The sequence below is a fragment of the Camelus ferus genome, chromosome 13, assembly GCF_009834535.1.
Source record: "Camelus ferus isolate YT-003-E chromosome 13, BCGSAC_Cfer_1.0, whole genome shotgun sequence".
NCBI classification, from domain to species: Eukaryota; Metazoa; Chordata; class Mammalia; order Artiodactyla; family Camelidae; genus Camelus; species Camelus ferus.
The window spans coordinates 49,167,601-49,193,468 of record NC_045708.1 but is presented as its reverse complement, the minus strand read 5'-3'; the positions used below and the strand labels follow the sequence as shown (position 1 = coordinate 49,193,468).

Genomic DNA, 25,868 nt, shown 5'->3' with positions numbered 1-25,868 from the left:
CAGGAACCAATTTAAACTTCAAACGGTTGGTGCAGCTGAAAGAGAATAATTAAAAAAAAATTCTTTTGTGAGGGGAAGTAATTAGGTTGTTTGTTTGTTTGTTTGTTTGTTTGAGGTACTGGGGACTGAACCCAAGACCTCACGCATGCTAAGCACATGCTCTACCACTGAGCTACACCCTCTGCCCTCTGCTGAAAGAGAATAATACATTCCATGTTACAATTTCAGAAAACCTTTTAAATCACATTTTTCAGATCCAGACTACTTATGATTAACTTTGATACCCTTATTTTCACTGAGGAGCTACGTCATATAATTTTTGTACCCCTGGAACCCAGCACAAAGCCTGACACATCGCAGGTGCACAATAAATATTTATTTGAATGATGATGTTCTAAGAATGCATAATAGTTTAACAGGAAGAAAAAAGAGGAAATGGAACACTTTGCTAAGTACTGACTTAAGAAGATCAGGAAAGTTTACTTTTCTCTGTCTTCACACTTCTTTTCTGTTGCGATAGGGTAGTAGACATACAATGTTAGGTTAGTTTCAGGCACACTGCATGCAGACTTGACATTTGCATATGTTATGAAATGATCACTAGGGTAACTCTCGTAACCATCCATCCCATATAAAGTTATTACGATATTATTAACCATATTCCTTATGCTGTCTGCGTGAACATGGTATTGGGGGTGCCCAGGGCTAGTGCTGGCCTGCCTCCACCTTCACAATTCTTGGGGTTTATAACTTCCGTTAGAATCGCTCTTACTTCTTTGGTCAGCTATTTTTTTGCTTTCCCTTACAAGCCATATATCAACCAGGACTGAATTTAGCTGCTTTAGTAGGAACGTGGCCACAGTGGGTTAGACAAATTAGTTTATTTTTCTCCCATAGCAAGGGATCCAGGGTAGGCAGCCCAGAGCCATTCCCTGAGAACCAGGCTCCTTCCTGCTCTATGATCCTCTGTGCAAGACTTCTGCCATCCCAGTTATGACACGGCTATTCATCTCTGTGAGTTGAATATAAAGAAAGGCAAAGAGCACAACGAAAAAGATAGCTGTCAGCTGTGTCTGTCCCCTCCTAAAGAGTGTTCAAAAATACCCTGGGAGGAACTTCTGCTTCTATCTCAATGGCCCAAACTAAGTTACATAGCTTAGTTACTGGCTACAAGGGAGTTCTGAGAAGGTACGTAATTTTATGCAGCCATTTGGCCTCCCAAGTTAGAATTAGGTCCTTGTTTATAAGAAGAAAGGGGAGGATGAGTACAAGCCGGACACCTAGCAGTGGCTACTATGCCACCGCCCGTCCTGGAAGCACCCTGGCTGGCACAGTGTCAAGGGTCTTCTGACGACATTGCCCTGCTTCAATTCACCACTCTTGTTCGTCTCAGCTCCTTACCTCACTTCTTGATGCTTTGATCATGCTCAGACTGTTGCCCTGGATCCCGGACCTAATGCTGGATCTTGACCTATGATTCCTGCTTTCCCCTTCTCTGACTGTGGACATCCTCCCTATTTGTCAAGGCTCCACTCAAATGTTATCTACTCAGTGAAGTCTCCTTAATTCTCTTGATCAGAATTAACCAGCTTTTTAGTGTATTAACGGGTTAGGCCGTATTAGAATATAGTTAGCAGTGGTCGGACTTGTTTCCCTCATCAGAAGGCAAACTCTTGAAGATAAGGGCTAGGTCTTACATTTTATGGTAGCTCAGTGTCTGGCAAAAAAGGTAGGTCCTCAATAAGTATCTTTTATCCTAATGTGATGCTTTTCTTGATTCTTCAAGCATTTTCTTTTCTTCTCATTCTAAATCACTATCTGGTTCCTGTGTTGAGATTCTCATTCTGCATCCATATTGCAAATGTTTTTTATAACACTGACGTAAAGCATGGGTGTGAGGGGAGCTGTTCCAGCTGCCTAAGCTTATTCTCCATCTTACCTACCCATTCCTTGATGCTGGGGAGTTTTTCTTAAAGATCTTCTCTGGTGTTGAAGTTGAGTGTTGAAGACAATCCTCAAATGTTCTTTCTTTTTAACCCCTCTGTTCTGAAGGACACACACACACACACACACACACACACACACACAATTACCAGATGTAGGGCATATGTCAACAAAAGAGTGAAACACAGATGCTACAATATCATTAAATCAGATATGATCCTAGCACTTAAACAAAATATAAAGCTTTGCCCACAAGGCAAATTTTGCTTGTATAACTAACAGCAACTTGATATTTTCAATCCGTTTGTGGATTTTTCCATGCAAAAAACCAGTTCATAAATTGTTTCCTCCTAACAGTAGGGTTATTTGTAAAGCAGGTGTTCTTGTAAATGAACTCTATTGTGCTTGCTTTCTAATGTTGTTTCCTGTTTAAAAAAAAAAAAAACCCACACTGTCAGTGTGTTGGCATACTGCAACAAAATTCAAGTTCTTCCTATGGTTTTCTTTATTAGAAAATATTTTCATACTGAATTCTTGGCAAAGGCTTGTAGCCTTTCTAATTTTGGAGAGAAGCAAATGAAGCAACACGTAAACCGGCAGAAGTAACTTCGAATCTATTAGCTGTACCCTTTACTGACTTTCTGAAAGCATACATAGAATTGTTTCTGCTCCACTGCTGTTCGCACGACACTTCAGGTGCATGCTTCATTGTGTTGCTTTCCTAGCTTGAGCAATGATTGATCTGGAAGGGAAGTCCATGTGGTAACTGTATCACCACCCAAGATTGGCTGCAAAATGTTGCCCTAAAAGCAACTGTTTTGGATGCCCTTCAAACCCTACCTCTCACAGACCCAGAGAGGTTATACTTATTATATAAATCTGTTGTGATTTCTTCCAGAAGCAGGGAGATGATCCCCACTCCCTGCTCCTAAGAGACCCAGAACCAAAAAACAATCACCTGCAACGGAAGTTACATTTCAGGGCAAATCGCAGATGCACTCTGAGACGGATTCTTACTCTCTTTCCTTTTTATCCCCCCTTAATTCAATCTCCGTTCCCTTGCATCCTATCCTCCATTAAACTGGGGAATTCTTCCAACCAACCTGAAAAAATACTGAAAATATCAGAAACCTGAATAAAGAAATTACTTTTAAAGATTTATTCACTAAAACAAAGTCATCTTCAGGAATCCTTGCTCAATTCTTTCTGCCCTAGTTTAAGCTGTCTATCTCTCTCTCTCTCTCTCTTTTTTTTTTTTTTAGTTTTTGGAAGGGGAGGGTAATTGGGTTTATTTATTTTTTTAACAGAGATATTTGACTGGGAATCAAACCCAGGACCTTGCACATGCTAAGCATGCACTCTACCACTGAGCTATAGTCCTCCCCTCTGCCCTAGTTTAAAGTAGGTTTCTCTCCTATGTATTCCCTAATCTCTCCACGTGCACGGCTGGCTACTATACAGCATTTACCGCAATACACTGTTCCAACTTTCTCTCAACCCGAATTCTGAAAGCTCTTCAGACCAGGATCCTGTGTTTTGATTACCTTAGTATTTTCAGTGTTCAGGTCACTATACAGAACACAGCAGGAGCTTAATAAATAGTAAATGAATGAAGAGTAAAATTCGTAAGCTATAGCATATATACACACACACACACACATATAAATGCATATGTATGTGCATATATATATATACACACACACATATAGATGCATACGTGTAATGCATGCATATGGATGCATATAGATGTTTATGTATACATAAACATACATATATATGTATGATATATTTAGCCTTGATTAGATTGATATCTTTGACAACCAAACACTAGTACAATTCGGCATCTGTTGAAGAACAGCGTATGTGAAATCACTGTATCCAGACAGAGACTTAAACGTTAATATGCTGTTGTTAAATATAGCTCACAAGCTTCAAAACAGAGATCTAAAACGTAAGTGGGTGGCAGAAGTAGGGAAACCAACTGCCACAAAACTAATCTTCAAGAGAGCAAAACGTATGTGAAAGCGTATTCCAAGTAGTAGAGCATCAGCAATCTGTAACACGCCTACTCCTCCCAATGAAAATGTACCCTTCATACATATAAGACTTAACTATAACTTTAATAGGCACACATACCACATTCAAGCACGTTCACAAGCTAAATAATACCTCCTTGTATTCAAATATATCCGCAGTCCCTGACAGTCATGAGAACTTACAAAGATGGGTGTTTTTAAAGTTGGGCAAAATAAACATCAGGATTCCTATAACCAGTACAAAAACATGACTGATTTCTGTAGTTCTGCATTATAAAACAATGCCACTTTTACTTTTCACTTTTTTTTGTATAGTACAAATTGAGACCTTCAACGCGTTTTGCAGTTTCTTTTTCTTACATGATTAAAGAATCTTCAGCTCTTTTGACATTTAAATTATATTTTGTGCTGCTTATGTAATGATGTGTCATTCTTTGCATTTAATTTGTAGTTGTAAAAGTTGCGTCAAGCTCTTTGTTTCCCGGCTCTCTATTTTTAAAGCTGAGAAGCTCTGCTGACCTTTTTCCAGCTCCTGGACCTCTCTGAGGGAATTTCATCAAGTGGCTGGCCTTTCTGGGTTTGCAGGGTTGGCACCGCACAGAGTGTGAACACCAGTCCGGGCAAGCTGCATGTTAACCAACTGCTCTCCACCCTTCACATCAGCTTTATCAGGGTGAGGACAGTTTAAAATGAGCATCAAGAACAGCCATCAAGAGGAAAAAGAAGCACCTCTTTTCAAGGCATTTACCACTCCATCTGTTCCATCTATGTATCTGTACACCTGTCATTTTTCCAGCCTGAAGCTAAGTTTTATTTGCTTTGAATCTGCTTTAGTCACTCGCATAGTGTCTTAGGTCACATGCAGACAGATCACTGCTGTCACCACTATCACATCAACTACCATCTACTGAGCACCTCATACAGGTTGACAAGGGTCCTATTCCCAGTATATATACAATGGGATGCCTGAGGAGGATTTATTTTTCCCCAAACTGTGTCCATCTCTTCTCTAGCTAGAGCTGGAGAGACAGCAAGCATCTGGCCCTGGAGCAGATATGTACTCTTGAAAAAGAATCACTTCAGGGGCCGTTCTGAGTAAGAGGTCCCGCTGTCCCAGGAGGGAAAGTGTAGCGGGCAAAAGGACCTCCAAAGATGCCCACATCCTAATGCTCCAGAATCTGCGGATAAGTTACATTAATGGCAAAAGATACTTTGTAGATATGATAAAACTAAGGCTACAGACCTTAAGATAGGAAGATGATCTTGGGTTAGCCTCATCGGCCCAGTCTAATCACGAGACCTTAAGTACGTTCTTCTACTGGAGGCAGAAGAGACATGAAGCAGAAGGTGAAGTCAGGGAGATCTACAGTGTGGGAAGGATGAGGATTTGCTGGCTTGAGGATGAAGTGGGGGCAATGTGACGAGCCCCTTAAGGGCTGAGAGGGGGCTCCTGGCTGGTTTTGGGGAAAAAAAACAAAACAAAAAAAACAAAAACACAAGGACCACAGTCACACAGCCAAAAGGAACTACATTCTGCTAAGAACCTGCATGAACGTCATCCTCTGAGCCCCCAGAAAGGGAGGCAGTGGGGCTGACACATCGATTCTAACTTGTGAGACTAAGCAGTACAGTTGACAGCAGTTGACAGCATCCAGTTGAGCCAAGCTATACTCAGAATTCTGATTTACAGAACGCTGAAACAATAAATGCATGTTGTCCTAAGCCACTTAATTGGTGGTAATCTGTTATCAGCAATAAAAAACAAATGCAGAGGTTGTGCCCAGACTCCTCGAGTCCTGGTACAAACTGTCCCTCCCAATACACCTTTGATACATGGATAAATTAGGGAGAAATTCAGTAAATTTTTAGTGGGGGCCAAGGAAGTTCCTGAGAAGGAAAAAGGATTAAGGCCTTCATCCACTTGCTTATTGTAACCTATCACAATGGACCGGGAAGTTTCGAACTTAGGTTTGTTGGCAGTAAAGTGAGTAAAGGTACCACGGGGGAATTTATCCAATAGGCGGAAGTCTGGCTTGGTGATTTGGGTTTAACATCAGAATCTAAAGGTTTATATAAATGCAAATAAATGACAAGTCGACTTTACCTAACTGACTATTCCTCTTTGATCAATTAAATTCAACAAACACTTGTTAGCCCTGAGTATTAGTAAAAGTATGCCAATCCTGTTGGTGATATAAAGGTGAATAAGGTTTGGCCTCTGACCCACAAATCCTGACAATTTCAGCATGAAACATATCATTGAGCAAAGGTGCAAGAAATATTTGTTGGATGGACCAATGAGTAAATGGATGAATGTGAATCCTCTGCTTTGTCTAAAACCTAGCTCTCGCTTTGTCATTTCTTCATGAAAACGCAAATTTTCATGGACCTTCAAATAGTTGCTGCCTATTTGCAAGCTCTATTTAGTCTTCCCTCTCTCAGATTTGTGAGTCAAACCATTCTAACTCTACTTGCCAGGCAATCAAGTCCACACTGAGATCTCCTTCCCCAGGTTTCTAATCGGACTAGTCATTTTGCAGTTCATCATGCTCTGCATTATTGCCTTCCTTGTACTGTTACACCATCCTGCTACTGATGATTGATTTGTTAAAGTCAACTCTATTTTCTTTTTGCTTTCCCCCAAAACAGATAAGCCCCTTAAAAGCAGGCACTATATATACTACAATGGATAAAACCATGAGTGTTGAAGCTAGACCAGTCTGGCTTTATCCCTTACTACCTGTGTGACCCAGTGTAAGTTACTTATCCTCACTGGACTTGGGTATTTTAATGGCCATATGGGACCAATAAGAGTCCTCCTCTCTCGTGGGTTTTTGTGAGGATTATAGTCTTTTTTTGTGTGTAAAATACTTAGAATAGTTCCTAGCACATAGTATACGTTCACTAAATGTTAGCTACATAGTTGATTTCTCAGCATAGCATCTATCACAAAATAAGACAGAAGACATGAGATGCTCAGTAAATAATTGTTAAAGTTGAGCTATAAAAAAGACAGTGGAAAAGTGATAAGAGATGAGCAAATTTAAGACTTCTTTTTTTTAATTTTCTATTTTACTGTTCTTTGATTGGTAAAGTTAAAACATAAAAACCTCTTAAGACTTGCCAGTGGCAATAAACTAACAATCTGGAGACTCCTCCTGCGGTCCAGACTCAGACATTAGCCACCTGGGTGACCTCTGACAAGTCAGTGAAGTGTTCTGAATCACTGTTTCCACATCTCTATGTTAGGCATAATAATACCGCTCCCTTCAACTGAGGCTTTCAAATTTCTAAACGAGTGGATAAGAATAAGCGACTTTGATCTTGACTCACCACATTCAGCAGGATAGCCTTACCTCAGTGAGAAACTAAAGCCGTCAGATGTGATCTCCTTCAACTCTCCAGCCACCATGAACAAACACATCCAAAGGCATCCTTAAGTAACTCCTCTCCTTTTGCAGAGAAGGAGAGTTCCTTCCTCCTGAGCAGCCCTGGCCTCTTAGCTGTGTCCTTGACCTCCTGCTTCCCCACACCCCATGAAGTGATGAAAATGCCCACAAAAGAAATAATCAGCTTTAAACATCTGTTTTCTTTCCTGTATCTTCAAACCATCCCTCACGAATGCCTGCTTTCCCTCTGCCTGGGAACATGCTTAAGTTTCTCCCATTCCCAAATCTCTGCCTTGATCCCTCGTCCCCTCTAACATCTACGACCTCTTCTCTTTCATCTAGACTTCTCAGAAAGCTCCACCATTTCCAGTTCTTCTACTGGATTTGCTTGAGGAGGTAATGACTGATCTCTTAACTGCTAAATCTAACATGTTCTTATCCTAGTCCTTATCTAATTACCCTCCTTTTTGTAACTCCTTACCCTACAATTTCTGTGACTCGCCTGCTTCTCCTGCCTCCATGACCATTGTTTCTGTTGCGCTTCTCTGCCTCAGTTGGCACCCTTTGAATGATGAACCTAAATCCGTATGTGAAATAAGGCATGAGATATTGTTAACAGGGGTTTCCTCCAGCCCTGAAACACGAAAAAGAGAAAAATCCAATTACAGTCAAAATAAAAGAAAGAACTAGAGCGGTCTGAGTGTGAACAGAAGAGGCAAAGGGCCACCGTGTCTTTGAGAGCTACGCTGCCTCACGTCCCACTTGCAACTTCGTGCATCCTATTATTAAATAGAGGAGTTTTGAAACTACCATGTCACTGCATTGGATTATCCAATGTAACTCCACAGTGCCAACTCTGTAACTCTCTGCCTGAGACACAATTGTTTCTCAGGCTGAATCAGAGAATGTCTTCCGTAGGAAGCCAGCGTGGTTCTGGCACAACAAGAAAGCTGTTCTTTTGGTTTCAACATAGTCATCTGGATCTCTAGCTCATCTTAGGCAAGATTTCCACTCTTTCATGGCAGCTTCAGAAGTCGTTTTTTTTTTTCCTCCAGTTTTGTCTATATGATATTTGAGAGGACCACCTACGCTTTTCTCTCTCTGCCTTTTCCCTGTTCATTATCTTCCATTGAAGTAAGAGGTAGGCTCTGAGCTCATTGCCCCAAGGAAGGGATGAGGAAAGGCAGAAAGCTTCTAGGACAGTGAATAATGGGAACACAGAGGGGGCTCAATCCCAGCTACCAACTCTCCCCCCTGCCCCATGCCAGGTTCCTGAGAGAGTACAGAGGTCCTGGGATCTGCCCCTCAACATTATCATCAGGAAGGTGGCAAAGCCCTAGGAGGGAGATGGCTTTTTGGGGCTTCTAGGCACATAGGATCAGAGGAAGACTTGCTTAAGATCCCTGGGCCTCAAGCATGGCGAGGAAGCAACAGAAGGCTGCCAGACCTAAATAAGCTATGAGGTTAGGGACAACAGGCTACTACTCATGGTCAAGTCAACCTGCAGCTCCGATGGCCAAAGACAAGGTTGCCCTACTGTCATACCTGGCAGTAAGACCAGGAGTTGTGACTCACCCTTGAATCATTCACCCTTGACTCACTCTTGAGCCCCAGAAAGACCTAAACTTAACTTTTCCACCAGGTAGTAGAATAGGACTCAGAGACAGAAGTTAAGACATATCAGTGAACATAAAGGCAGTAATATCTATTGGATTTCCAAGTTTGTGAACTGAGATTCATAAATAAGCTATCATCATCATCACCATCATCACCACCATCACCATCATCATCATCATCACCATCATCATCACCATCATCACCATCATCAGCATCAGCAGCATCATCATCACCATCATTATCACCATCATCACCATATACTGTGGAATTTCTTCACATACCCAACTGACAGACATTTCCAAAGTTGCCTCCATTGTATGGGAGGATGGAAGGATCACCAGGGTCTTACAATTTTGTGGGGCATTATATGGTGGGGAAAATGTGAATAGCACTGCAGGAGAACAGAGGCAACATCCCCGCCACTGTCACTGTCTTTATCGCCAGGTCTCCTCCTGCTCCTCCCATGTCCGTCCGATTCACTTTAAACAAAATCACAAAGCTGCCATAGCAGAAGGACTGCTGGCACTCCTTGCCCTTAATGCATCCCCTCTAAGCAAGTAGCCCTGGTTGTATCAACTCTTGCATCCAGCTGCCACTCAGAGGAATAGATTTTCTAAAAATAATATTTTTCATGCAACGCTGCCGCTGCTGCCTCTGAGCTGTAACTAAATTTCCCTAATCCTAAAAAGCCTGTTTAAAAAGTTGGATGACCTTGTTCTTCTCCGGTGCTTTGTTCTGGAATCACTGCTGAAGCAGAGTATTCAGTGAAAGCACACAGCCTGCGTACATCACTTGTGCCAGCCCAGGCTGCTCTCTAGGGCTGTGTGACTGGGTGACAACAAAGACTGTCCACTTGAGGTATGGGATTTCAAGGCAATGAGAAAAATAGAAACATTCCAGTCTCATAGACTCAGGAGCCTTTCACTTCTAAACCCCTCTGAAGCTAGAAGGCAAATGAAACAATTATTTTTCTCTTTAAGAAAGGTCAGAGTTTATTTCTAGGCCATTCTAGCACCAACAGAAAGTAAGATCAGAGGAAAGCCAGCATATTTACATCACTGTTCATTCAGCCCTCTACTCCACATTCGTCTCTATTACCAATACGAAGTATCCATTCATGTCACACACGGTGCGTGAGTCATCGCATCCTTTTACAAACAGGGAAGCTGGGACGCGGAGGATGACTTCCAATGAGGAAGAATCAGCGCTGGAATTTGAACTAAGATGGGTCTGGTCTCCCCACTGTGCCGTGCTGTTTCCCCGCCATCTCCTCTGTAGCCCATGACACTAACTAGTGCCCGAGTGGTTATCGAAGAGACCCACATTTTTCAGGGTCACTCCAAGTCAGAATGATCTTATAAAAACACAAATAAGGCCACATTACTCCACTGCTTCAGAGAGGCTAATGAATGAATGATCACACTTTGAATACAGTCGAAATTCTCTTTCATGGTCCACAAGAGATGTGGCCTTTCCCTAACTCTGGAGCTTCCTCCACATGCTCTCCATCCCTTGCTCTGCTTCAGCCACCCTGCCTTTGCTTCTGTTTTTCAAAGTTCCCTTCATTCCCGCCCAGGATTCTGCATTGGTCTTTTCCTAAAGGTTCTTCTCACAGACCCCAAAGTGGCTGACACCCCACTGTTGAGACGTCAGCTCACAGCCTGGCGTTGTTTATATATTCATTTATTTACTGTCTGTGTACCTCTGGTATGAGGTAAGGTGACAGGAGAGGGACCATGCCTCCCATCCACTGCGCTATCCCCAGTGCTCAGAACAGGGTCTGGTACACAGGAGGTACTCCATAAATACTCAGTAACTGAGCTAATCTGTTATTAGTAGAAAAATTCAAAATGTTCATTCATCATCCTTTCACTGGTTATTAGTATATATTTGGCATTCACAAAATACTGATGGTTAATATTGGCATGAAGTCTGATTTTGCCATTTTTATAGGCAACATGTAATGTTGTTTAATATAAATTCTCATTTTCCCCTCATATCCACAGCTATTCTAGATTCAGAATCTGTTTTCTATGTTACTGATAGTTTTTTTTAAAACAATATGGTTTCCCATAAATATTTCATGTTGTCTATAGTTTCTTACTTTGATGGTTCAATTTTTGGTGACATACTGAAAACCATAAAGTTAAATAAGTATCTGCTAAATGGAACCGACTTACTAACAAGGTCCCAAGAAACCATGCGGAGTAAAGGCCTACTTTCAGTTGGCAATACTTACATGCAGTTTCAACTGTTCACTAGCTCCTGCCCTCTTGCTGCTAATGGTGACATCTAGACATATCAATCCTGCCCTTGGAATTAGCTCTGCCCAACTCTTTAAAGCAATTCTGACAGCATCAGGCTGCTAGGCTGGGGCTGAGAAATGACACTGACCTGGTAGGGCTTGTTTCCAACCCTGAACCGCACTTCTAATTGCCAGGCTTTCACAACATCCATGACATCTGGAGGTGGCATCCTGACTCCACCACATATTGGCTATGTGGGCTTGTGTGAAATAATAATAATTTGAAAAAACTCCCCTAATTTCAGATTCCTTGGTTGTAAAATGGATCTCCAGGAAACACACATTGAGTCTTTACAACTGGTGTGCAGGAGGTTTGTCGAACATCATACCTCTAAGGGGTGAAGGGGAAGGAGCAGAGGGCAGAGCAGATGATCTGTGATGCTGCGACAGGGGACTCAGCTGAACCTACTGATGCTCTGGAGGTGGGACGGCCATTCAGTGACGTTGAGACTAGGTATTGAACCTTGATAATTCACATCAATCAATCACAGGATACAGGCTGCCTGCAGGAGGAAGTGTGACCCTGGACAAGGTGGCTGTCTTTGGTTGAGAGCAATTCCTGATAGGGAGACAGACAAGAGCCTTCAACTGTCAACACCTGCGGGGAGTGAATGCCTGGGTCTTTAATGTGGTGGGGTGGGTGTCTGGGTGTTGCCCCGCAGCATCCACTATGTGGGGTTAGTCATTATTTCTTTGCCAGATTTCATGTGATATCAAATGAGATCATGTGTGTTGAATGAAAGCATCAAGCCGAGTCCCTGGCACTTAGATGGCACTCGCTAAAAATCTGTCACATGAATAAACAAAAATAGATGAATAAATGTTTTACTGATGCTGCACTTTGTATGCTATTTCCTTTGTGCTACTGTCTGCCACGTGTGTCTCTCTTTCACAAAGTATGTGGTCACAAAGGCTTAAATTTTCAGAGAGGCTCTACTGGGTCTGCCATGAGGGACCTGTCTCCATTTCACAAACTGATCCATTTTCTCACTGCTGCGACTGATCAGCGATACTTTTAAGTTACAGAAAGACCGAACTAAGTGGGCTGAGTTAGACAGCTACATGTTGCACCTTTGAAGACAGAATTTGGGGGATTTTTAACAACATGGTTAGGCTGACTGGAGTCTAATTTTCTACGGAATTTTTTTAAAAATCACTTGTATTTTTTAGGCTCTAAGGCTAGCCAGGCAAGGTAATATTTTCTCATTATTTCATCTTAGCTGGCCCATATGTGAAACCTGCAGTAGAAACACGGCAGATGTAATACATCTGAATCAAGAGAAAGTCATATTATGTAGTTATTTCTTTTACAAAGTAAGAATTCACACTCCTCTTTATGGAATAGATCCCATATTTTAAAGAAATTCCTCCAATAAATACACTTCTTACACATATTAATTAACAGCCTTATGAGAAAAATGCTTCCTTCCCCATTTACAGAGTGGTTTCAATGACTTGCTGAGTTGCAGAATCTGTAAGGCACAGAGCTATAGCTTCTAATTTTGACTATTATACCATGTCCACCCCCATAATACCACAGTGATTTTGTTTTCTCTCTCAAAAATTTGTCTTCTCACTGTATAATTAGTTAATTCTTTCATTCCATTATGAAACATTTTTGTACCATTTATTACATTCTATGTCCAAACTGTAAGATGAATAACAGTGTTGCTAAATGCAAGTGCTCAGATGGGTAAGACCAACTACTACAAGAGATGTGTGAGAACAAAGCCTTAGACCTCTGTGAGCTGAGTCTGCTTCCTTCCTTCACTGATTTGTTATTCAGTCATTAGAGTATATAAAGCCAGGCTATTTATATGGTTTTCAAGTTTCTTAAGAAGCAGCAGTTACTTTCAACCTCAGATACTGATAAAGAGCGAAGTTCTTCTTCAGCCCCCAGAGTGACAAGTATCCTTAAAACAGGCTGTTTCTTCTCAAATGAACATCCTGGAGACACGCTATTTAAATTCCAATATAAATGAAACCTAATGGTCAGAGGAAAATCACATTCTCCTGGAAATGTACATTTTATGACTCGAATAAGGTGATGACAATGGCTCTGTTGTTAATTTTTTTGAAATCCAATACAATCACAATTGCACTAAGACCGGATAATTTTCAAGGGAGCAAAAATAAAATAAAGCGTTTCTTTGGAAAAATCTCCAACAAGCGCTATCTTATGACACGGTATCTCCCTGGAGACTGGTTATGGAATTTTCTTGCAGAAAACATTTTATGTGATGAAAATGGAGCGCATTTGTTTCCTTGGAAACAAACCCTTTCACCTTCATTGCACAGAATTTTAAGCAATGAAAATTTAGTAATTAGGCCCAGAATCTACCTATTTTAAACTAGTGGAATTTTCAAACACATGATATTATTAGAAATATTGTGCAATAAAACCTAGTTAGCTCAGCTGAAGTCAAACAAATAAACATTTACATGACTTAGAAGTATAGACATCTGGCATTCTGAGGCCTGAAACAGAACTACCTGAGGACGCTGATACTTGAATAGGTTAGAAAATCCCTCAGATCAAATCATCAGCTGACTAAAATCACCTCAGTCACAAAGAAAAAGGTAAGAAAGGAATAAGCTGAGTAATACAAACGTTAGTTGTTAAAAGTTTCATCATGAGGAAATCAGTACCGTGACTATTGGTCAGTAATCTCAGGCCAATAACAACTTTGGGTTCAGAAAATGTTTTCCACAGGGAAACAAATTCTGTTTTCTTCATTAAAGGGTAAAGTGGTCGGGGGGGGGGGTGTCTTACAGCCCTTTGCTTTTATACAGAATCATCCAGAACCACCTCCTGGATATACTTGAGAAATCATGTGCTTTTTTTTTTTTTTTTTGTATTATATACTATTTGCAGCATAAAGATTAAAACATTGGGGCAAAGGCACTAGACTAATGTTAAGACCAATTTTGACATTTCTCAGGCTCAAATGATTACTTTGATAAAAGTAATCATACACTTTAATTAAATTCTATACTTTATTTAACTTCCATACTTTATTAAAACTCTACAAGAAAAATGTTACAGAAATGCCTTTTCTTTTCTGTTTTGAAATTTTCTTTAATGAAATGATTTGGATAAGCTTTGAACATTTTACGCTGTCTTCAAAGTTCAAATCTCTTAGAAGTGTCCTTAATGTGTGGGGAGAATTATATTTAATTTTTTTTTTAACTTCGAGATAAATTTAAACTCACAGGAAAGTTTCAAAAAGAGTAAAGAGTTGCTGGGTACTCTTCATCCTTCACCCAGTTTTCCAAAAGTTAACATCTTGCATATCTATAGTATAATTATCCAAACTAAGAAATTGACATAGTATAATCCTATGAACTAAACTGTAGTTTTTATTCATATTTTACCAGTTTTTCTACTAATGTTCTTTTTTTCTGTCCCATGATCCAATTCAATATCTCATATTACATTTAGTTTTAAAATGTCTTTATTCATCTCTAACCCATGATGGTTCCTCCTTTCTTTGTCTTTCATGACCTTGACACTGTTGAAGAATACGAGTCAGTTGTTTTGTAAAATGTTCCTGAGAAGTGATGCACCCTTTAAGTTTATCCTATGAGTGAGTATATGATTTTGATTATTACCATTGATATTAAAATTGATCACTGGTTGAGGATAAATCTGTTGGGTTTCTTCACTATTTTTTTTTTTTTTTTTTACTATTTTTACCTCTATAATTAATAAGTATCTTGGGATAGATACTTTGAGACTATGGTCCTTCTCAAATCCAATTGTTTTAGCATCCACTGGTGGATCTTGCCTACAACTATCGCTGTTATGTTTTAATGGTGACTTTCTGTTGCTCTCATTCCCTCTACATTTATTAACTGGAATTCTTCTAAAACTTCTTGTGAAAAGGAGCAGTAAGGACAGTTTTTTTGGTTTTCGTTTTTATGTTTGGTTGCTTTGAAAATAAATAAAAGGTTTACTGCTTTATCCTAGGCCCTCTCTAAAACATTTATAAGTTTTAAAGATCAAACTTGTTACCTTAATAAGGCAGGGTTGGGATGAGGAATTGTCACTATGGACCAAGAAAATTAAAAGTTAAAAAAAAAAAAAAGAGTGTCCAGAAAGCATATACTGTAGGGAAAGCTTCAATCTCTGAAACAATGTATTTGTATGTGATGCTGGTAACAACAGAGGCATATTATAAAGTTTTCAAGTTTTGATTATTTAATTATATATTCAATGAGACATTCTGCTGAGTGAGGAACTGACCATTTTTCATGACCCAAGTCAAATATCTCTTCTCCAAATCCTTCTCTGACTTACTCTGAAGAGTAATAATTCACCCTTTTTTTATTGATTATTAGTTTGTGCCTCTGATATTTGCTACATTTTTTACATTGTATTTCTTTTTTAATTGAAGTATAGTCAATTAACAATGTGTTAATCTTTGGTGTACAGCATAATGTCCCAGTCACACATATACATATGTATATTCATTTTCATATTCTTTTTTATTAAAGGTTATTACAAAATATTGAATATAGTTCCCTGTGTCACACAGAAGAAATCTGTTTTATATCTATTTTTATATATAGTAGTTAATATTTGCAAAATCTCAAACTCCTAAATTTATCCCTTCCTACCCCTTTCCCCCAGGTATCATAAGATTGTTTACTATGTCTGAGAGTCTATCTCTGTTTTGTAGATGAGTTCATTACTGTCTTGTTCTTCTATATTTTTTCTTAGATTCCACATATGAATGATATCATATGGTATTTTTTTTCCCTCTTTTTGGCTTACTTCACTTAGAATGACGATCTCCAGGTCCATCTATGTTGCTGCAAATGGCATTATTTTATTCTTTTTTATGGCTGAGTAGTATTCCATTGTATAAATATACCACAGCTTCTTTATGCAGTCCTCTGTTGATGGACATTTAGGTTGTTTCCATGTTTGGCTATTGTAAATAGTGTTGCTATGAACACTGGGGTGCATGTATTTTTTCAAGTTAGAGTTCCCTCAGCATGTATGCCCAGGAGTGGGACTGCTGGATCATATGGTAAGTCTATTAGTTTTTTTTTAGGAATCTCCATACTGTGTTCCATAATGGCTGCACCAAACTACATTCCCACCAACAGTGTAGGAGGGCTCCCTTTCTCTACATCCTCTCCAGCACTGTATTTCAATTGTGGACAATCTCCTCTGTCCCTCGACCTCTCTCCCTTTCTCTCTTTTCTCTAAGGCTGCAGGCTCCTTGGGATCAGTTGCCTCATCTGATTTACCCTGTATCTCCAATACTTAACAACAGTGTTAATACACATGGGTCTTCAATGTTTAATCAATTTTTGACAGATAGATAGATGGATGGGCCAAAATATGTGCCCTCAGGAGGCTTAATCTAGTTAGAGTTTGAATTATTATAGGCAAAATAAGGGGAAAAATATATAAAAAGAGTCTTGCTCAGCCATTAAAAAGTCATGTGAACATACAAAATACATTTACACCTTTCTGGGTTTCAGTTTTCCCATCAAGTTAACTGATTAGATGATTCCTAAAGTTACTTTCAATAATAATACACTCCATCATTCTAACATCTAATTGGATATTGCTGAAACATGAGTACTACGCACTCTTCAAAGTGTCCAACTGAATACAATTTATAAGCAAGTACACATGTTCTTTCTAACACCAGAACATTTATATTTTATCTAAATTGCATCAGTGTAAAATTAGATCCTTTTTCATATTACTGTCAATCTGTTAGCTTTTCAGAACCAACCAAGGAGAACGATTATTTTCTCTTTCAAGTTATGGCCAAAGTTAGCATTTCTTGGTGCTTTCCCAACTCCCCTGGAACTACATTTCTGCATTATGCTAATCCTCCTTCACACATGCTGATGTTGTAAGCACATCACCTCCCATGGGACAAATCTGTAATTTGAAAAATAAAATTTATTCTTGTGTAGAAAAGTATGCCTTAAACTTACTAATGAAAACAAGACCTTGCATTTGCTTTGCATTTTATATTTCAAAGAGCTTTCACATTCATCATCTTGTATAAGGGGACATTTAAAAAAATATATTTATGAGCCGAACAGAAGTTGTATATTGTCGTGATCATTTCTGTGATATGACAACCTGGTGAGGGAGACAGGGAGGGCAAGAATCGTTATCCAGGGGTACACGTGAAGTCACAAAGCCACAGGCAGGCCAAAGGATAGCTCATGATCACGTGTCTTGTGACCTCCAGGTAATTTGAAGGGTACCTTGACCTTGGCCTAAAGGCACTGACAATTTAATAGATGTCATATAAACACAACTGATTTGTTTTTATTTGATGAACTGACGATGAGAGGGAGAAAATGTGATTATTTAATGGCAATCTTTATGAGTTTAAAAGAGGCAGAATGATACTAAAGTTTTCCCCCAAAAAGGAAAAAGAAATCAATAAGGTGGGGAGGGGAGGAATGGGAGGGAGGGGGAGAGGAGGGTGGAAGTGAGACAGGCAGGCTCCATTCTCACTCACATCCCAGCACTTCACTTGAAAAACCCAGTATCTGGAAATGCAGATGAACATAAATGTTTGAGGTAGCAAGGCATACAGACACACAAAGCTACTGTGGAGGGACAGCCTTCAAAGTGGTGTCAAGAACGTTACATCTGTACACTTTCTTGTCAGATCTATTAGGATTTCAGTTATCATACCTGTTGAACTCACACTTACCAGAACAGGCTTAAGCCATGCTATCTTCTTTTGTTCAAAACCCTGCCCTAACGAAAAAAAGTTAACAGGAATTCATTGTTCCACCTATTTGACATGGAACACGCTTACTAGTATGTGGAAAAATACTGACCTTTTCAAATGTCAAGGTATGATAAGCCAGGTGTTTCCATAAAGGAAAAAGAAAAGAGAAATAGAGAAATGGTCAAAATACAAAGCTTTTGAAAAATCCCAAAGAAACCACTTCAGCCCTTAGGTATAAACTATGTCACGTCACAGACAACGTTCTCTTTCTCAAGATAATAGAAGGTGGCAACTACAATACAGCTACATTCTCCTAAAAGTGATCTAAGGGTTGATGGTATATGTAAAATGAACCTATTTGTCAGTAAGCCTCTAATAATTCACAGTTTTCATCATCTGAACCTAGGCTGTGGATTCTACATGTTATTTCTGGACAATTTTTTAAATATCAAAACAAATCTTCTGGATCTAAAATTAAATGAGAAACTGTAATTTCTCTCTATATTTTAAGAAGGGCCCATTGCATCGAGGACAATGACAGTAGCAATGATAGCTAACACTTACTGAGGACTTAACACGTACCAGGCACTGTGCTCAGTGTTTTGCATATATTAATGCATGAATGAAAGAACCTTATAAGGTGAGTATTATTATCATCCCATTTTGTAGATGAGAAAACTGAGGATCCAAGAGGCTAAAGAGCTATCTCAGGGTCTCATAACCAGTCGGTAGTAGCTCCACGATTATAATGCAGGCCACGTGCCTCCCAAATCATTGCTCTTAGACATGATCTTACAAAGGAAGCAGGGAGGGAGAAAGAAGAAAGAGGGGATGGGAGGGGGAAGGGTGGAAAGAATGGGGAGTGAAGAAAGGCAGAGAGGGAGGGAGATAGAAGGAGATGGGAGAGAGAGAGGAGGAAAGTTTGGAGGGTAGAAGGGAAATGGCAGAAGATGTCAAAGGAAATAACTCAAGTTTCAAAAGGACAGATGAGCTGGATCAACAAACAGGTGTGAAACTCAGCTAGTCAGTCACTGAGAATACTTCTGCGAAAGTGAAGCATGCATTCTCATGTGAGAAAGTTGGGGGAGGGAAAGTTGTGACAGAAATAAGAATGCTGTATTACTCCTTTAGAACTATCTACCAAGAACTGTGTTGGACTTGTTCCCTGAAAACTGCTAATAAGAGAATGAAAAAAAAAAAAAAAAGGGAAAATTTTTCACCATGCACCCATTAGACGCAAACCCAAGTGGCCATTTTTCTTCTTGAGCAACAGAGGTTAAGACACAGTCTTCTTGTCTAATTCTTCATTAGCCATTCTTGTCTATTCTTAGCCAAAGAATAAACAGAGCTCCTTTAAGAAACTCATAACTTATTGCTGCCTAATCTGAGGCCTGACATCCATGTTATGATTGGATGGCTCCAAATAATCCTCTCCAGTTCATTCTCCACAACTTCCCTCGGCTCACTCAAATTAAATTTTTTGTTTTCTTCATGTTTGACCGAATGCTCAGTTTTCTTCATGTTTGACTGAATCCTACAGTTCTCCAATTCCCAGCTAAAATGCACAGCCCCCACTATTACAAAATGGATGGAGACAGTGGAAATGGAAAGTGGATCCCTTCAAAACTGATCGCCACTCACTGGAAAAGAGCTGGAAATATCTCATTGTTACTGCATGGGAAAGCCCGCCCACTCTGCCAGAAATTCAGATTTCAATGTGAAATCTTGCAATTTTTATATCTTTACAACTAATCGTTACGATTATTTTTGTGCTTTTTACTATAATAAAATACAGTGCAGGCAAATAAAACCCATTTGTGTGCTGAATCCAGACTGTGATCATCAGCTTAGGATACCAGACCTGAAATTTGCAGGCAGGTGTGATAGAAAGATAGAAGGTCAGATATCTGTGACGTTTCTATGAGACACATTGAGTCTTTCTCTAATTCTTGCCGTCACTACTAGGGGAGGGGAAGGAAGTACTTACAGCAAATTTTCCCAGGAGCCTGGAGAAGGACGAATGCCCCCAGCTATGGCATCTGGGTGGCTTAAACACAGAAATGTATTGTCTCACAGTCCTGGTGCCTAGAAGTCCAAAATCAAGCTGTCAGTAGGGTGGGTTCCTTCTGCAGGCTGTGTGGGAGAATCTGTCCTGTGCTTCTGGTAGGTAGCCTCAGGTGTTCCTTGGCTTATAATGGCATTCTTACTTCATCTCCATGTAGTCTTCTCTCTGAGCATCTGTTTCTGTCCAAATTTCCCCCTTTTTATAAGGACACTTTCATACTGGATTAGGACCCAGCCTAACGATCACATCTTAACTTAATCATCTGCAAAGATCCTATCTCCAAGTAAGGTGCATTCACTGACACTGGGTGTTAGAACTTCAACATCTTTGGGGGAACGCAGTTCAACCCATTAACAGTGATACTGTCCACAGTCCAGTGCTTCCCGCAGAGTAACCTCTGCTCCTCGGAAATCCCAGCAGGAGTCTGGGCCACAAAGGGAGAATGGGGAATTGTGGCAGTAACATCAGTTAAAGCACAGGGTCCTGGAATGCAGAAATGCTTTTCTACTCTGGGATGGAGAATGCTGAAGACGATACTATTTCTCCTGGGAAACAAATAATGATCTTTCCTCCCTCCCTCTAATTTGAGGATACGCTCAGCTCTCTACACATGTTGTCAAAAGTGCTAGCAGTTGTTCTGTATGTCCTGCTTCAGACAAATGGCCTTGAAGAGTCAGGTCATACCTGATTCTACATGACTAAATGTATCAACTGCCTCTGTACAGAGCTGTTCACTGGCCAAAATGACACTGGAAAACACACTGCTGAGCTTCTGCAAATGCATGAACTGCATGGGAAAGAGGTCTTCTGAAAGTGCCTCCTACCATGAACTCAGGACCCCACCACTCCCCTAGTTCCTTCTCAAACATCGATAGTATTCAACCAAAATAGAAATTATCCAGAACCCAGCTGGGCCACCCACCAGGATACACGGAAATACCATGGGTCTTGAATGAGACTCCTCTGTTTCTCTGAGGCCTTTATGATGTGAAACTTGAAAACTCAATTCATTTCTCTGGATAAATTTGGCTACTTGTAAAATGAAGACATTGAAGAAGGTTGTAAATAAAGATAAACAATGTGATACACATAGAGGGAAATAGCGTTAGCTGTTTCTGTGAGAATCCTGGAAGGCTTAACCAAAGATGTAAATTTGAATTGATTTTGATAAAAATTAGTGAGAAATTCACCAAGGAAAAAAATAAGGAGTGAGCATCCCAGGCAAAGAAAAAAGCATGTGAAAAGTGGAGAGAAAAAAAAAATATGGCACATTAGAAACAAGTAAATGCCACCAACTCTAAGATAAGTCATCAATGTAAAAGACAGAGTAACAGTTTTGTTGTGGTTTTTCTCAGAAAGAGAGGCACTAACATATTACTTGTACATCTCAATTTTCATATACATACTCTTCTCAGTAATGATGATATACAAAAAAGAAAAATGCCCCAGAATCAAGAAAAAATAGACGATCTGATAAATTCCTTCCAGCTCTAATATTTTATAAATTGGTGCGCTGCCAGGGTCCCAGAAACTGATTCAGCTTATCGATGGAAAACTGAGTACTCATTATGGATAAAGCTCTGTGCTGAGTACTAGGGGAAGGCAGGGGATATAAAAATAATTTAGAAATAGCTATAGCCTTAGAAAGTTAAAAGACGTCAAGGTAAATTCTGTGTTACCACCACATCTCTTCCAACCTGTATACTTAATCTGCTAATTTTTCTGCACTCAAATACAATCAAGAAATGTGTCATTAATACTCAAATACCTGGGTTAATTTTTTCTCTTTCTTTCTTTCCTACCTGTCTTTCTTTCTTTCCTACCTTTCTTTCTTTCCTACCGTTCTTTCTTTCTTTCCTTCCTTCCTTCCTTCCTTTCTCTCTTTCTCTCTTTTTCAATTACTAAGAGCTCCTTGAGAAGACCGATGGGACAGGATGCAGCTAGAGCAGCTGGAGTTGTGCATGATCCACATCTACTTATCCATGCTGCAGCCCAAACTCAACAATTTTTCTGAATGTCTATTTTACTTCATCCACAGGTGTTTGTCTTCTTTTCCTCCTTAGATATTTTATAACTCAAAACAGAATTTTCAAAAATCTGATGACTACACGATGGTGAAGTGGAGGAGGCAGGAGTCTGTCATCAGCATCTGGAGGACCAGAGCGGGACTGAGGAGTCATAAATGATGAGGCTGGGCAAGAGATAACACAGGATACTGACATCCTGGGGGCTGCAGTTAAAAGGCAGTCATAATGAGCCCCAGGCTAGAAAACTGGAAAAGCAGTCAAAAGTCTTTATATAGTCTTCCAGATATTTACACCCCCACCCCAATCCTCAGGTAAAACTCAGAAGAGCTCCTCTCAAGAATCAGATGAAACTGTATGGTGAAAGTTCCAGGATGGTTCCAGGTGGTCCTGGGGGCTGAAGGGGAGCCCAGTGCAAAGTACCAAGTTAATGTCCTGCCCACTCACTCTGCCTAATTACCCCAAAGCTAGACCTGCCCTTGCACATGGAGTTTCAAACCAGCATTTTTATTGACTCATTTCTAAATATGAATGGACAGTCAAGAATCATCAGACATTTGAGGAGAGCCTAAAGCACAAGAGAGACTCAGATAAATAAACTGGAAATAGAGATAATTTGACAAAGTCTTCAAAATTGGGGATGCCCATGCAAGTGAACATCCACCTTGATGAGTGTCTCAGCAGAAAAGTAGGTTAAAAACAAACTGCTCTTCTAATGTTCGCCTTACCCCTTGAAATTTCCTATCTTCTGTACATTCTGTGCATGATGAGCATTCTGTAGTCTGTGCTGAAAAGCCCTAGAACCATTGACTGACACCATCCAAGAAAACGCAATAGAAACAGAATGTTGCCAGTGTGGAATCCTTCTTTGGAGTCCAATAAGTAGATTTGGCAATGTTAATTTAGAATATCCAAGGGCAGTTTCAAAAAAGTGATAAGTATACAATCCTGAATCTACTGAACACAAGAATTTGGACAAAAGAGCACTGTCCTTACTTTTTAAAGCAGGATATTTTACCAGGATTCCCTACACCTCAAGCAAAATATGCCAACACCCAACCCTTTCTGCTCAGACTCCAGCCTTCCACAGCAATAATTTAATTAATCCATCTGCTCAGCTAATCAAAAAGGAGGAAGGGATTTTCAGACAATGGATGTGCCCACGGAAAGTTCCCCCAGTTTCTGTAGTCTATTTTCTATATCAGACAATTTTGAATTTGATCAACATGTTATCAATTTCCTATGGTCTGATTAACTCACCATCAGGGCTTACATTCAAATTTTGGGCCTCAACTTTGGATGAAGTCACAAAAATGTTGCCATTCTGGGTTGTCTTGACTGGACAGCTAGGCTGCTCCTTGCTTGGCAGTATCTTCTAAATTTAGTGTGCATTTTTCTAGAACAGTGATTTTCAATTTTGGCTGCACATTAGGATTATCTCAGGAATTGTTACAAAAAATTCTGATGCCTGGACCATCTCCAGATATTCAGTTTATTTGCTCTGTGGTGGGACTTGGCATTGATGTTTTAAGTGCTTTCCAGGAGACTCAAAAGTAAGCAAGAGAAGAGAACCACTGCTCTGAGGTAAGTCACTGAGGGTCAGGAGTTTAAACTAATACTGGGCTGCTCACAGCTCATTGTGCAGCTTATCACCCATTTTGTATATCAATATTACCTTATCAATATTTTTCATATTCATTTTTTGCCCCATGACCAGACAATTTCAGAATGGTGAAATTATGGGGAGAAAGATTGTTACCTGACAGATAAAATAATTTTTGATGCCTAGAACTTCTGAAGAACAGATTGGATCGTAAACTCCCTAACCTCAGAAGGCTTTGAGTTGGACGAAATTCAATTCAGTATTTTCTGTGGGCTATTGTATGCAAGGAGATCCAAAAATGAGTTAGACACAGCTTCTGTTTTCAGAGAGTTTTCAATGTAAGTTTCCTTCTCATTCTAAGCTTGTATAATTTGCACATCAATTATTTTATTTTTATCAGACTAATAATAAAATTCAGAACTAGGCATTAGTACTCGCTGCCTTTTCTTGAATTTCACTTTCCTTTTAAAATCTACTTTATTTTTTGATACTTTATCTACTTCTTACTGGCTATAAAACCTGACGCAACTTAAACACTCTGAACTTTAGTTTCCTCATTTTTGAGAATGAGTTCATAAGAGTGAAAATGCTTACCCTCAAAAGATTCTTGCAAGCATTAAATGAATTATGCATATAATGTCCTTAGCACAATGCCTAACACAAAGTACCTAGTAAATGTTAATTATTGTCTATCACTCTCAAAACAATATATTCAATGCATAATTTATATCTCTTTTTTCCTATTATTAGAGTTTTTTTTAAAGATGAGATATTTATGAGAATTTCTCTAAGTCACTGACAAGACCTCTATGGACGGTATATGCAGTAATACATTTTTGTATTTTTTTAAAAAGATATAAAGTGGGAAACACCTAACAAATGAAATTAGGGTGGCAGTTAATCTAGTTAGAAGTGCTGCCTAGACAGACATCCAACGCACATTTTATAATCAGATGTTTCATTTTCTTCTTCACATTTGAGCTCTTCATTCTCTTAGAGCAGCTGTATAATTCAATGATTAGAATTATCTTATTACCGATGAGCACTGTGAATGTAAAACACATGCATGAAAATAACAGGACCTTGTATTAGGAAATGATTACAACACAGAGCAGCAACAGCAATTTTGTACTCATTTGTCTTGATGAAACCCATTGCTGTTTTATAAGTCATTAGATATTTCCCAACTCTGCAAAATAACGTACATTGATGTTTTCCCTCACAAAATGCTAGTTAAAGAAAAATTTTGATGGCAATTGTGATTGTAAATTGATCACAAGCTTTGAAATACCAAATGCAAACAAAGCAGCTCAAAGCCTAAGACATCTGGAGTAACACAGCGATGCAACTCCGGGTGGCTGGGCTTTTTTTTTTTTTTTTTTTTTTTTCCCCCCGCAGTCATGCAAAATGTTCTAGTTTGGTAAACAGTTTAACCTTTTTGCACGCTATCCGCACATTTGATTCAAATCCATGGGGGAAAGCGCTTTTCGGTGCTTGAGGATTCTAAATGAGAATCCCAATTTTGTTTCAAAAACTTAACATCGAGGGAGAGAAGGAACAAAAAAGGAATCTTGGCCACTTCAGACGCTGTCCCAATCACTAAGACAAGCCGGAGTACAACCTTATCGTTCGGGGGCAGCACCAGCTTCGGAAGGGGAAGACCCAGTTTAAGTTCTGTTCTGCTCTTTACTTGCTGTGTGGCCCTGGGAGTGTTACCACATTTCCCTGAGTCTCTGTTTCCTCCTCCGTGAAATGGGGAAGACACTACCTCCTCCGTGGAGGTGCTACGGGGATTTGTCAGTCCTCTGTAGACTGAAAACATTTTAAATGATTAAATATGACAAGGTGTGGATGTAGCAGTGCTAGAGGCATGTGAGGAAACTCACATGACGGCAGAGACAAAGGGGACTGAGTCTGTGTCGCAGTCAGGCAGTATGCGTGGCAGAGGTATCGTGCAGCTGGATGCATCCTTACCTCCACGTTTGTGATCGTCGCCTTGGCTGTGTCCGTTAAATGAGAACCTATGTAACATATCTGGCTCACAGGAGACAGCCAGCAAGTCTCTGCTTATCCACTTTCAAGTACTAACCTATGACTTATTTTTGCTGTGTTTAGATGGTTATTTAATGAATTCATTCAACACATCTACACCAATGCTCTGTT

At 39.7% G+C, this 25,868-nt stretch overlaps 1 protein-coding gene and 1 long non-coding RNA gene across 2 annotated transcripts in view; both read right to left on the bottom strand.

Annotated features, from left to right (window-relative positions):
* PDE4B (phosphodiesterase 4B) overlaps positions 1 to 25,868 on the bottom strand; it is a 376,836-nt gene that overhangs the window by 204,216 nt on the left and 146,752 nt on the right.
* Positions 7,081 to 24,250, bottom strand: LOC116668064. Its single transcript, XR_004325142.1, has 3 exons — positions 24,241 to 24,250; positions 22,424 to 22,435; positions 7,081 to 7,946 (listed from the first exon to the last, which is right to left on the bottom strand). It is a non-coding gene; the product is annotated as an uncharacterized LOC116668064 (long non-coding RNA).